This window comes from Hyla sarda, chromosome 4 (genome assembly GCF_029499605.1).
Source record: "Hyla sarda isolate aHylSar1 chromosome 4, aHylSar1.hap1, whole genome shotgun sequence".
Classification (NCBI taxonomy): Eukaryota; Metazoa; Chordata; class Amphibia; order Anura; family Hylidae; genus Hyla; species Hyla sarda.
The window spans coordinates 40637469-40651545 of record NC_079192.1 but is presented as its reverse complement, the minus strand read 5'-3'; the positions used below and the strand labels follow the sequence as shown (position 1 = coordinate 40651545).

Genomic DNA, 14077 nt, shown 5'->3' with positions numbered 1-14077 from the left:
AGTGGCCCAGAGCCAGGGGCTTGGTCGGGCAGTAGTGGGGCTGCCTGGCCACTGGGTTACTCCCCCCGTTGGGCATGGAGTCTCGGAGGCAGTGTTCGCCACCGGGCGCTTCGCCAGTGTCAGGTTAGGGACCCACTCTAACGAGGTGGCCTTGACGGGGCGAGTGGGCTTGTACTTTTTGATCAAAATGTATATTAGCAACCTGTTAGTTTTTGAAATTATGCTGAGAAGCAAGTAGATCAAATTACAAATGGTGGATGTGCGGCTGTATTTCTCTTTTTGTGTTGCATATCCAATGTTTTAGTCAAAGTGTTACTGTCATTTAAACAAAAACTGATACACGGAGATGTGAAAAGTTTTTATTGATCAGGGTCTCAGTGCTGAGACCCCCACAACAAATAGAGCTGAGCTCCTTCAATAAAAAGGATTGAGCACTGAGCTGGGGTATAAAGCATGGTGCATGTGCATCTATTGGCTATAGCTAGAGATCGATGGGGGTCTCAGCAGTGAGATCTCAAACAATCATTCAATTGTTATCATCCCTGGTGGTCCAGTGGTTAGGATTCGATTCCCGGTCAGGGAATGTCTTTTTCTATATCTGTTATATTGTTTTTAAGTGTCACTGTCATTTAAAGAGTACCTGTCATCAAATCATATTTTCTAGATTAACACAGATTATATTCCCTAATTGCTCCTAACACCCCTCCTGCCCTTAAAAAAAAAATTCTGAGCTTTAAAAAGCTTTGTATCATACCTTCCCCTTGCTCACATTGTGTGAGCTCCTGGCAAAAGAAAGTGGGCATTCCCCAGCAGGCGCAATGTCACTGAAGCCTGAGAGAGCTTTACCTCGCTCTTTTTTTTTGGTCTTTTGCCAGGCCGGGAGAAGACCAAACTGTATGACTTGCGAAGGGAACAGAACAGAGCCACCTAGTGGCCGTTTTTTCAATCACATTAAAAACAAATAAAGGTTGAGAATTATAACAACAAGTAAATAGCAAAGTGTCTTATAATTACATAAGGAACAATATATTAAAAGTTTAGTTTAGTTGGTGACAGGTACTCTTTTACAGTAAAACTGTAACACAGTAACACTAAGAACAGCCCTAAAGCTGGGCAGGAATCAATTGTAGCGGTCCCCAGCCAGCGTTTGCTATTACTAGTCTGAGAGGGCCGCAACAGAGCAGCCCACCGCAACTGTCAGGATGGAAGGTTCTAGTAGGGTTACAGAGGGAAGGAGCTCCATCTGTTCCTCTTTCCAGTCTGACCACAGTGCTCTCTGTTGCTTCTCCTGGCTATTGCAAGAGATCGAAGGAGGTCTCATCAGTCAGACCCCTAGCAAATAAAATGTTCACTGTCAGATACAAAAACTTTTGATATGTTGTAAAGCATGTATAACCAATAGGTTTTGCAATTGCTTTCATTAGAACATTTTCAGTATTTCATACTGAAAAAGCCAGTCAAACTGCCCCCCTGCCTGCTTGGACACATACTAGTCCTGCTGTGTCCATGCGTCATGGACACACTTCTTTGATTGACAGCTGTGAGGGCAGGGCTCACAGCTGGAGGAAAAATCCTCCCACTATTAGCTTGTGTCCCACTACTCTCAGTGAGGACAAGCTGGGAGTTGTAGTTTCGCTAATGCTAGGGGAGATGTGAGCAGACAGCATACTGAGGGAGGGGGCGGAGACCTGCACAGTGAGGCCATGCCCCCTCCCTTTGAGAGGAATTCAGACTAGTGAGCTAAATTGAAAGTATAATAAAAAAAGAAATAAAGGTGCTGGACACATACAAATTAGATGTACACTGTCTGGATTAGGTACTGAGTGATATATTTAAAAACATGTTTTTCGGTTGGATCTGAAGGGTACGTTTTAGCTTATCTACCTTCCCTGGTGGTCTAGTGGTTATGTTTTCACCGCCATGGCCTGGGTTCAATTCCCAGTCAGGGACTTTCTTTTGTTTAGCATTACTTTTTTTTTCCAATTAAGTTCATATGAATTACGTTCGATATACATTTTTCTTGTCACCCCAAGGTTCTCAGAAGACAACTAAAAACAAATAGATGCATTTCCTTTCTGTTGTCAGAATCCTTCATCTGATCTTACATTTGTAATGTGAATAAAACAGAGTACAATATTTTTACTTATTTTGCTAGTCAGCACAAATGCAACATATCTAATCACTATGTGGGAAAATTAGGAGCAAAGAATCCACAACAGAACATACTGCAGATATTTAAATTCTTGAAGACTTTAAATTCTTGCCAGTTCCACCTATAACCAGTAGGTGTCGGCAGAACTGTGCATTTTAGCTTTAAATTTTAAAATGAGAATTTTTTACTTTTAGTTGTCATCTCTTTGGGAACACCCCAAAAAACCTTCAATTTTACAGATCCTCTGACCAAGTTTACATTTAACAACTTTTTGCAGTGGTCGAGGAACTGCAACTTTTTAAAACTGTCGCTAATATTTGCTCAAACACCTCCAAAACATTTCAAATATATACCATCCCAGACATGGCTTAGCATTTCTTCGTGTGTAAAAAAAAAAATTGCAATTTATTTATTTTTGCACATTGGGATAAAAAAAATTGCGCAATGGGTGAAATTTGCGCAAAGGGTAAACCATAGAAAATGATGTACTTAACTGGAATTTCAGGAAATGTGTACCTATGCAAAATTTAACAAATGCTCTGCGACCAATTTACAAACTTTGCAAACATACATGTTAGCACCACACAAAATAAAGGTGGACAAAAATCATTCAGCTACACAAACAATGATAGATTCCCCCACTAGACAGACAGAAGTAGCTGTGGTCAAAAGTCAAAGTTTTCCATGAGAGACAGAAGAGCTCTTTGTTGAACTTACATTCTGTGGTAATTTGAACAGCTGTAAATTTATGTAATTCGACAAGGTTTTAAGATGTTGTGCAGATTTTTGCATACTGAGATGTGAAGAAGGAAACCGTAGACCTTAACACACCTATTAACTGAGCATCTCAAATCACAGACACACATACCAGGTGCACACCAACAATCCCAGATCTGACTTATCCCAACCCTAAAACAAATGATTTTTAGAACAGAACAAGTAATAACGTTTATCAACAGTGATATAAGCTACATCACTGAGCCTTTTGGTGATGGCAGGGGTGTCAGGACCAGTACAACTTGACTATGTAAAAATAGGGTGTTTTGGTAATTTTGTCCAACCACTGTAATCAATGTTGTTTACTGGTGCTGCAACATATATCGAGATTTTAGCGAACTGGGATATGCCGGTATGGCAAATCCTGTGTTAGGCCAATGATTGGCTGAGCAGGTAGGTCCTGTAAGTCCCATAAGAAACCAGACTGCATATTGCAGAACAGGATCTGTGGCAGCCCTCCGGGGAACGGGACTAGGTAAGTATCAGGTTTTTTAAGTGAAATTGGGGGATAGAGATGAAATGGGGAGATTGAACATGAAATTGGGGGATTTCACCATTTGTTTATTATATCACACTTGCATATTGAAATCGTACTTTTTTTTTTTACCACCATCCCTGGTGGTTTAGTGGTTAGGATTCAGCCCTCTCACTCCCGCGGCCCAGGTTTGATTCTCGGTCAGAGAAATCCTTTTCTTTATTTGTTATATTGTTTTCAAGTGTCACTGTCATTTAACAGTAAAACTGTAAGACATAAACACTAAGAACAGCCCGAAAGCTGGCCAGGAATCAGTCATAGCTGTCCCCAGCCAGTATTTGCTTCTATTGGCCTGAAAGGGCTGCAACAGAGCAGCCCACCGCAACTGTCAGGATGGGAGCTTCTAGTAGGGTTACAGAGGGAGGGAGCTCCCCCTGTTCCTCTTTCTAGTCTGACCACAGTGCTCTCTGCTGTTTCTCCTGGCTATTGCAAGAGATTTATGGGGGGTCTCATCCCAAAATAATTTTAAGATTTCTATCTTCCCTGGTGGTCTAGTGTCAGGATTCAGTGCTCTCAGTACCATGGCTCGGGTTCAATTTTGCATTACCATTTCCAAACAACAGGAGACAAGGATCCTTATGGACTCCAATAGAGATGTGTGCTGCCATGGTTTTGCAGTGCCAGTATATTGAGTAAATTCCTGTAGATTTGAGAGTTTTTTTGTAACCGTAATACCACAATAGCACTTTATACTCTTTTAACTGAAGACAGTGCTTATACTATGTTAGCGATTAGATTAAGAAGATGTTCTATGATTGCTCCCTGTCAGAAGGAGATAAGTTATCAGGACCTTTGTTCTCTCCTGTACTGGAGCCAAGATGTAGTAGTGAACAGGGCTTCTCCCCACTGTCTGGCACAGAGTAGCCACATGTTTCCCACTCACCTGTTAGAAGAAGACTAAGTGGCAGAGTGGGCCTCATTTTCAAGGCTTTTCTGAGTAGATTTTGTAGAGTTTTTTTTGTATTGTGCACCAGAACTTCAAACAAAAAATCCAATAAACTCTACTAACTCTCTACATTCCTCAAATAACCCACAAAGGGGCGTGTCAAAAAAGGGTGTGTCTAAAAAAAAAAACTACATTTTTTTGAAAGAAGCCTACAAATTTACTAATGTTTCCACATTAAATGTGGTGGATTTAAGCTCAGAGCATGTGTAAAAAAAAAAAGTAGGGAAAAGTGCAAAACATAGTGAAAGATTAGTAAATACTGAAAAATTGAAAAAAATACCTGTCGGGAAACTAAACCCACAAAGAAAACTACACTCCGGTCTTAGTTAATCAGGGCCTTCCATGGAAAGGGGGAGTGGCCATTGAAAAGGGGGCGTGTCCCCTACATTTAAAAAAAAAAATCCCAACATATCTACAGTATTAAGGTTTCCACAGAAAATGTGGTGGATTTGAGCTTTGGAAAACCCAAAATGTAGGGAACAGTGCAAAACCATTCTAAGTAAAGGGCCATACATATGAACGATCACTTCCATTATTATAAGCAGCACATGACCCATGTACAAAGAGATATGCGCTGGCGGCCAATGATAATATATAATGTCTCCATAATTGATCACAAAGAAAAATTCCAAATGTGCATTTCAAGAGCTATCAAGCTTCTGGCAGGAGAAGTTTTATTTTCAAGTAACAAATGTGCAACAGTCTGAAAACAGCTTCCCTGGTGGTCTAGTGGTTAGGATTCGGCGCTCTCACCGCCGCGGCCCGGGTTCGATTCCCGGTCAGGGAAAGAATGATTTTATTTTTACACTTTGCTTAGTAACCTAGAGGAAATTATATTCATTGGCAGCATGATGTCTTAATATATTTGTCATGTTTTTGTGTTTTTTTTATAGGTAGAATTGCTCAGCTTACACCATACTTTTTTTTCCTTCTATTTATGAGCATGGCAGTGTAGATGTGGTGTTTCTCTTTATGGACTTTATGCCCCAGCTTTACTATAAGTGAAAATACCCATGTCAATGACAGCATATACTTGGCACAGCTCTTTTGTTTTACTTACCCCCACATGCTTACGTTGGCCCATCTGCATTTCCTCCCACCAGGATCCAGCTGTGCAGGAATTTAAGGACCTTCAGTCATTGTTATGAAGAAGCATGGGGGTGGGGAGACACATGCATAAGCTGCATGCTTTCACCTGTTGGTAGGTTAGGACCTTATTCACACACAGTTTGATTGGGGATTTTGTGGTTCAGTTCTGACTTGTATCCCAAAGGTGCCCATATACATTTAAGGTTAAAGGGGTACTCCGGTGGAAAAACATTTTTTTTTTTCTTTTTTAAATCAACTGGTGCCAGAAAGTTAAACATATTTGTAAATTACTTCTGTTAAAAAATATTAATCCTTCCAGTACTTATTAGCTGCTGAATGCTAGGAACACTGATGACATCACGACCACAGTGCTCTCTGCTGACATCTCTGTCCATTTTAGCAACCGTGCATAGCAGATGTATGCTAAGGGCAGCATGGTGGCTTAGTGGTTAGCACTGCTGCCTTGGGTTCAAATCCCACTAAGGACAACAATAAATAAAGACTTATTATTATTATATTAACGTCAGCAGAGAGCAGTGTGTTCGTGATGTCATCAGAGAGCATTCCAAAAAGAAAATAATTTCCTCTGTAGTATTCAGCAGCTAATAAATACAGGAAGGATTAAGATTTTTTAATAGAAGTAATTTACAAATATGTTTAACTTTCTGGCACCAGTTGATTTAAAAAAGAAAAAAAAAATTGTTTTTCCACCGGAGTACCCCTTTAACCCCTTAAGGACACATGACGTACTGGAACGTCATGTGTCCACTCCCGATCTATAACGCGGGGCCACGGCGTGGCCCCGCGTCATAGCGGTTCGGGCCCGGCCTCTAACAACGGCCGGGACCCGTGGCTAATAGCGCGCGGCATTGATCGCTGTGCCGCGCGCTATTAACCCTTTAGACGCGGCGTTCAAAGTTGAACGCCGCGTCTAAAGTGAAACCGAAAGCATGCCGGCTAGCTCAGTGGGCTGTTCGGGATAGCCGCGGTGAAATCGCGGCATCCCGAACAGCTGACAGGACAGCGGGAGGGCCCCTACCTGCCTCCTCGCTGTCCGATCGCCGAATGACTGCTCAGTGCCTGAGATCCAGGCATGAGCAGTCATGCGGCAGAATCATCGATCACTGGTTTCTTATGAGAAACCAGTGATCAATGTAAAAGATCAGTGTGTGCAGTGTTATAGGTCCCTATGGGACCTATAACACTGCAAAAAAAAAGTGCAAAAAAAAAGTGAATAAACATCATTTAACCCCTTCCCTATTAAAAGTTTGAATCACCCCCCTTTTCCCATAAAAGAAAAAACACAGTGTAAATAAAAATAAAAATAAACATAAATGGTATCGCCGCGTGCGGAAATGTCCGAATTATAAAAATATATTGTTAATTAAACCGCACGGTCAATGGCGTGCGCGCAAAAAAATTCCAAAGTCCAAAATAGTGCATTTTTGGTCACTTTTTATATCATGAAAAAATGAATAAAAAGCGATCAATAAGTCCTATCAATGCAAAAATGATACCGTTAAAAACTTCAGATCACGGCGCAAAAAATGAGCCCTCATACCGCCCCATACACGGAAAAATAAAAAAGTTATAGGGGTCAGAAGATGACAATTTTAAACGTATAAATTTTTCTGCATGAAGTTATGATTTTTTCCAGAAGTGCGACAAATTCAAACCTGTATAAGTAGGGTATCATTTTAATCATATGGACCTACAGAATAAAGGTAAGGTGTCATTTTTACCGAAAAATGTACTACGTAGAAACGGAAGCCCCCAAAAGTTACAAAATGGCGTTTTTTTTTTCAATTTTGTCTCACAATGATTTTTTTTCCCGTTTCACCGTAGATTTTTGGGCACAATGACTGACGTCATTACAAAGTAGAATTGGTGGTGCAAAAAATAAGCCATCATATGGATTTTTAGGTGCAAAATTGAAAGAGTTATGATTTTTTAAAGGCAAGGAGCAAAAAACGAAAATGCAAAAACGGAAAAACCCCCGGTCCTTAAGGGGTTAAGAAAAGTGACAAAGTCAACCAAAAAAATCCTTTGTTGGGAGAAATTTAACACCAATCAGTTAGCTGTCCAATGGCAGAACTTTATGGTTTGCAAACAAGTTGACGTTTTTTGAAATTTCTAGCCGAAAATCAGAAAAAAATATCTTTCATCCACAAATTTTCAATATGGCTGTACTTCCATATCAACATGTAAAATACTATCCAGAAATCTTCCCTGGTGGCCTAGTGGTTGGGATTTTGCGCTCTACTTGCCACGAGCTGGGTATGATTCCCAGTCAGATAAAAGAGTTGTTTTCTTCTTTCAATTTGGTAATCAATATGTAATTATATATTACATTGATAGCATGATGTCTTAATGGGGTACTCCACTGCCTCAGCGTGTGGGCGCCAGGGCTCATGACGTCAAGGCCAAGCCCCCCACAAAATGTTCTGAACGCTGAGGCAGTGAAGTACCCCTTTAACCCCTAAGGACACAGCCCATTTCCATTTTGCGTTTTCGCTTTTTCCTCTTCATCTTCTAAGAGCCATAACTCTTTTATTATTGCATCTACAGATCCGTATGAGGGCTTGTTTTTTTGAGCGACCAATTGTCCTTTGTTATAACACCTTTCATTTTACCATAAAATGTACAGTGCAACCAAAAAATATATTATTTGTGGGGGGGGGGGGGAACTGAAAATGCAAATGACATGTTCTCTTTATTCTGTAAGTCAATCCAATAAAATTATCCTCATGTTTACATGCTTTACTATTACTGTACTACTTTTAAAAAAAATCTAACTTTATAAACAAAATTAGTAAGTTTTAAATCACCCTATTCTGACCCTTCTAACACTCAAATTTTTTAGTATAGAGGACTGTAAGAGATTTTTTGTGCCATGATCTTTAACTTTTCTTGGTTCCACATTTGCCTATATGTTACTTTTTGATCCCTTTGTATAAACATTTTTTCTCAGATGTGATGTGGCCAAAAAGCAGTAATTTCTGACTTTTTAAAAAATGTTTACACCATTCACCGTACAGGATTATTAACATTATATTTTGAAAGTTCGGACATTTAGGCACCCACAGATACCAAATATGTTTACTAATTATTTAAAATTTTATGCTTTTTTGAGTAAAGTGGGGAAGAGAGGCAAATAACATTTTATTGGGGGAGGGTTTTTTTCAAATTTTTTTTTACTTTCTTTTAACATTTATATAACACTTTTTATGTCCACATAGAGGCTATATATAGCAATTATTAGATTGCTTATACTGTTAACCTGTTAAGGACTCATGTTGTACCGGTACTTCATGGGACCCTGGTAGTTAAGGACCCATGACGTACATGTACGCCCCAATGTCGCCCCCCCATGTCGGCGATCAGCGAAATCGCCGGTAAATTCACACCGGCAATTTGCGCAATTCCGGGTCATACGGGTCTATGGTGACCTGAAAAATAAAGGATTGGGGTTGTCCAAGACACCCATGATCCCCCTGAAGGGATAGGAGTGAGGTGGCAGGGGTACCACCCCTCCTATCCCTGCTATTGGTCGTATAGAAGCAACGACCAATAGCAGATCGGGGGCGGGGGGGTTAACTTTCAGTTTCCCCGTTCTTTCCACCCACAATAGGCGGGGCAGAACGGGGAAACTGACGGGGATCGGTGCCGGAGGTCCACTCACCCATTGGTGGCAGAGGAGGCGACGATCAACGGTGGAGATCGGTGGCAGGACGGCGATGCTCCCTGGATCCTACGGAAGCTGGTGAGTTGCCTAGCAACATCTGGAGGGCTACAGTTTGAAACCACTATACAGTGGTCTCTAAACTGTAGCCCTCCAGATGTTGCAAAACTACAACTCCCAGCATGCCTAGACAGCTGTTTGGGCATGCTGAGATTTGTAGTTTTGCAACAGCTGGAGGACTACAGTTTGAGACCACTATACAGTGGTCTCTAAACTGTAGCCCTCCAGATCTTGCAAAACTTCAACTCCTAGCATGCCCACACAGCTGTTTGCTGTCTGGGCATGCTGGGATTTGTAGTTTTGCAACATCTGGAGGGCTACAGTTTGGAGACCACTGTGCAGTGGTCTCTAAACTGTAACTGTCCAGATGTTGCAAAACTGCAAATCCCAGCATACCCAAATAGCAAACAGCTGTCTCGCCATGCTGGGAGTTGTAGTTGCGTATCTCCAGCTGTTGCATAACTGCATCTCCCAGCATGCCCTTTGGCGATCAGTACATGCTGTGAGTTGTAGTTTTGCAACAGCTGGAGGCACACTGGAAAATACTGAGTTAGGTAACAGAACCTAACTGAAGGTTTTCCAACCAGTGTGCCTCCAGCTGTTGCAAAAGTACAACTCCCAGCATGCACAGTCTGTTAGTACATGATGGAAGTTGTAGTTTTGAAACAGCTGGAGGTTTGCCCCCCATGTGAATGTACAGGGTACATTCACACGGGCAGGTTTACAGTGAGTATCCTGCTTCAAGTTTGAGCTGCGGCAAATTTTTCGCCGCAGCGCAAACTCCTAGCGGGAAACTTACCATAACCCGCCAGTGTGAATGTACCCTAAAAACACTACACTACACTAACACTGTAATAAAGGGTCACTGTACTCCTTGTTACGTTCCTTGGGGGGTGTAGTTTCCAAAATAGTGTGCCATGTGGTAATTTTTTTTTTTGCTGTGCTGGCACCATAGGGGTTTCCTAAATGCGACATGCCCACCAAAAACCACTTCAGCAAAATTTGCTTTCCAAAAGCCAAATGTGACTCCTTCTCTTCTGAGCATTGTAGTTCGCCCGCAGAGCATTTTACATCCTAACAAGCGGTATTTCCATACTCAGAAGAGATGGGGTTACCTTTTGTAAAAATGGTAAATTTGGGAAAAGAACTGCACTTTAATGTGGGCTGTTAAGGCTCACTGGACCCCTTGTTACGTGCCTTGAGGGGTATAGTTTCCAAAATGGTATGCCATGTGGGGGGTTTTCTGCTGTTCTGGCACCAAAGGGGCTTCCTTAATGTGACATTCCCCCAAAAAAAACATTTCATCAAAATTCACTCTCCAAAATCCCATTGTTGCTCCTTCCCTTCTGAGCACTCTACTGTGCCCGCCGAACACTTGACATACACATATGAGGTATTTCCTTACTCGAGAGAAATTGGGTTACACATTTTGGGGGACTTTTTCTCCTATTACCCTTTGCAAAAATTAAAAAACTGGGTCTACAAGAACATGCGAGTGTAAAAATGAAGATTTTGAATTTTCTCCTTCACTTTGCTGCTATTCCTGTGAAGCACCTAAAGGCTTAACACACTTACTGAATGTCATTTTGAATACTTTGAGGGGTGCAGTTTTTATAATGGGGTCATTTGTGGGGTATTTCTAATATGAAGGCCCTTCAAATCCACTTCAAAACTGAACTGGTCCCTGAAAAATTCAGATTTTGAAAATTTTGTGAAAAATTGTAAAATTGCTGCTGAACTTTGAAGCCCTCCGATGTCTTCCAAAAGTAAAAACTTGTGATCTTTATGATGTCAACATAAAGTAGACATATTTTATATGTGAAACAATATATAATTTATTTGGAATGTCTCCATTTTCCTTACAAGCTGTAAAAAAAAAAAAAAGCAATATTTTCTATTTTTTCATAAAATTTTGGAATTTTTCACCAACAGATGATGCTAGTATCGACGAAAATTTACCATTAACATGAAGTAGAATATGTCACAAAAAAGCTATCTCTGAAGCAGAATGAAAGGTAAAAGCATCCCAGAGTTACTAATGCTTAAAGTGACAGTGGTCAGATGTGCAAAAAATGGCCGAGTCCTACAGTGAAAATTGTCTGGGTCCTTAAGGGGTTAAAGGGGTTCTCCGCCCCAGACATCTTATGGGTGTGGTGCGACATCACAAGGGGGCATGGTGCTGCAGGGAGATCACGGGGGTCCCAGCTGCAGGACTCCCGCAGTCAGACATCTTATGCCCTATCCTTTGAATAGGGGATAAGATGTCTAGGGCTATGCAAAGGCATTTCACTGATCAGTATTATCAGCAATCTACTTCTCTGGTCTGCTAGAAGGCAGACAAGAGGGGACCTCCATCCGCTATCTTGGATGATCGGATCCCACCACCGTGCCGGGGGCAATCCGATCATCCATTAGAATGGCGGCATTGCCACAGATGTCGTGATCTGTATTGATCATAGCATCTGAGGGGTTAATGGCTGACAATAGCATGATCGCTAATGTTTGCCATTACCAGCTGGTCCCTGGCTGCTGATAGCCTAGGGGCTCACTTTATGTACAGGACATAAATTTACATCCTGGTGCGCTAGGACCTAGCCCATCAGGTTGTACATTTATGTCCATCGTCATTGAGGGGTTAAAATAATACCCATGTTTACATGCTTTTCTATTATTGTACTGTTTTTATCCCTAAGGGGAGGTTGAAATCTTGATTTCTGGATCATGTATTATTTTCTCCTCACCTTCCCATAACTTTTTTATTTTTCCACTGACAAAGTTGTATTAGGGCTTATATGGAATTGCACAATTTTGTGAGGCAATCATTTTTTTGATGATCACAATATGGTAAAACTGATGGGCTAATTTTATGGATCAGCACGATTCCAATTATACCAAACTTGGATAATTTATGTTTTTAGTTTTATGGTTAAAAAAATATTGAAACTTGAAAAAGACCCCTATAACTTTTTTATTTTTTCACCCAGGGAGCTTTGTGAGGGTTTATTTTTTGCATGGGCTGTAGTTTTTAACCCCTTCCCGCTATAGGACGTATGCATACGTCCAATCATTCGACGTATGCATACTTCCAATCATCCGCCGTGGGCAGCGCAGGAGATCAGCGACAGGACCCGGCTGTCAATCACAGCCGGAGTCCCGTCGCAGCTGCCGGAGCATTAAAGGGGTACTCTGGTGAAAAACTTTTTTTTTTTAATCAACTGGTGCCAGAAAGTTAAACAGATTTGAAAATTACTTCTATAAAAAATTCTTAATCCTTCCTGTACTTATTAGCTGCTTAATACTGCAGCAAAAAATATGCCCTTACTCAATGGCGTCGGACGACAAATTAAAAAGTTACGGCTGTTGGAAAATGAATGTCAGAAAAAGAATTTTGCTCAGAAAAGGAAAAAGAACATAGAAAGCTATATAAAATGGGTATCGCCATAATCGTACTGACCCACAGAATAAATATAATATCACTTTTACCGCACAGTGTACACCATTAAAAAAAAACGCCAGAAATTTTCCAGTTTTTCACAATATTTTGAAGTTTTTCACAAAAAATGCTTCATGTGTCAACAAAAATGCACCAGTTATATAAAGTACAATATGTCACGAAAAAACTATCTCAGAATTGCTCTGCTCAGAAAAAGCGTTCTAAAGTTATTACCATTTAACCCCTTAAGGACATAGGACGTATGAATACGTCCTAAGTCCGGTCCCTGTCTATAACGCAGGGTCCCATAGGGACCCTGCGTCATAGCGGAATGGTCCCGGAGCCTATTCACAGCCGGGACCCGCGGCTAATAGCGCGCGGCTGCGATCGTTCGGTCACACGCTATTAACTGTTACGCCGAGCGCTCCGGGTCCCTGCTCCTCCCCGGAGCGCTCGCGGCGTTCCTCTCTCTGCAGCACCCCGGTCAGACCCGCTGACCGGGAGCGCTGCACTGACATTGCCGGCGGGGATGCGATTCGCATAGCGGGACGCGCCCGCTTACGAATCGCATCCCAAGTCACTTACCTGTCCCGGCCCCCGGCTGTCATGTCCTGGCGCACGCGGCTCCGCTCCATAGGGCGCGCGCGCGCCAGCTCTCTAGGATTTAAAGGGCCAGTGCACCAATGATTGGTGCCTGGCCCAATTAGCCTAATTAGCTTCCACCTGCTCCCTGGCTATATTACCTCACTTCCCCTGCACTCCCTTGCCGGATCTTGTTGCCTTGTGCCAGTGAAAGCGTTTAGTGTTGTCCAAAGCCTGTGTTTCCAGATCTTCTGCTATCCATATTGACTACGAACCTTGCCGCCTGCCCTGACCTTCTGCTACGTCTGACCTTGCCTCTGCCTAGTCCTTTTGTCCCACGCCTTCTCAGCAGTCAGCGAGGTTGAGCCGTTGCCAGTGGATACGACCTGGTTGCTACCGCTGCAGCAAGACCATCCCGCTTTGCGGCGGGCTCTGGTGAATACCAGTAGCATCTTAGAACCGGTCCACCGGCACGATCCACGCCAATCCCTCGCTGACACAGAGGATCCACAACCAGCTAGCCGAAACGTGACAGTAGATCCGGCCATGGATCCCGCTGAGGTGCCGCTGCCAAGTCTCGCTGACCTTACCACGGTGGTCGCTCAGCAATCGCAGCAAATTGCCCAACAAGGACAGCAGCTGTCGCAGTTGACCGCCACGTTACAGCAACTTCTGCCACTGCTACAGCAGCAACCATCTCCTCCGCCAGCTCCTGCACCTCCTCCGCAGCGACTGGCCGCTCCTAGCCTCCGCTTGTCCCTGCCGGACAAATTTTATGGGGACTCTAGACTCTGCCGTGGATTTTTGTCTCAATGTTCCCT

General features: G+C 42.3%; 1 protein-coding gene and 1 non-coding gene across 3 annotated transcripts in view; both read left to right on the top strand.

Annotated features, from left to right (window-relative positions):
• Positions 1-14077, top strand: part of LOC130367815 (LIM homeobox transcription factor 1-alpha-like) — a 184612-nt gene that overhangs the window by 48638 nt on the left and 121897 nt on the right. For both annotated transcript variants that reach the window (XM_056570638.1, XM_056570639.1), the window contains exon 2: positions 11174-11256. The gene's annotated coding sequence lies outside the window, so the exon portion shown is untranslated. The remainder of the gene's footprint in view (positions 1-11173; positions 11257-14077) is intronic.
• On the top strand, positions 5126-5197 carry TRNAE-CUC (transfer RNA glutamic acid (anticodon CUC)). The gene has a single exon. It is a non-coding gene; the product is annotated as a tRNA-Glu (tRNA).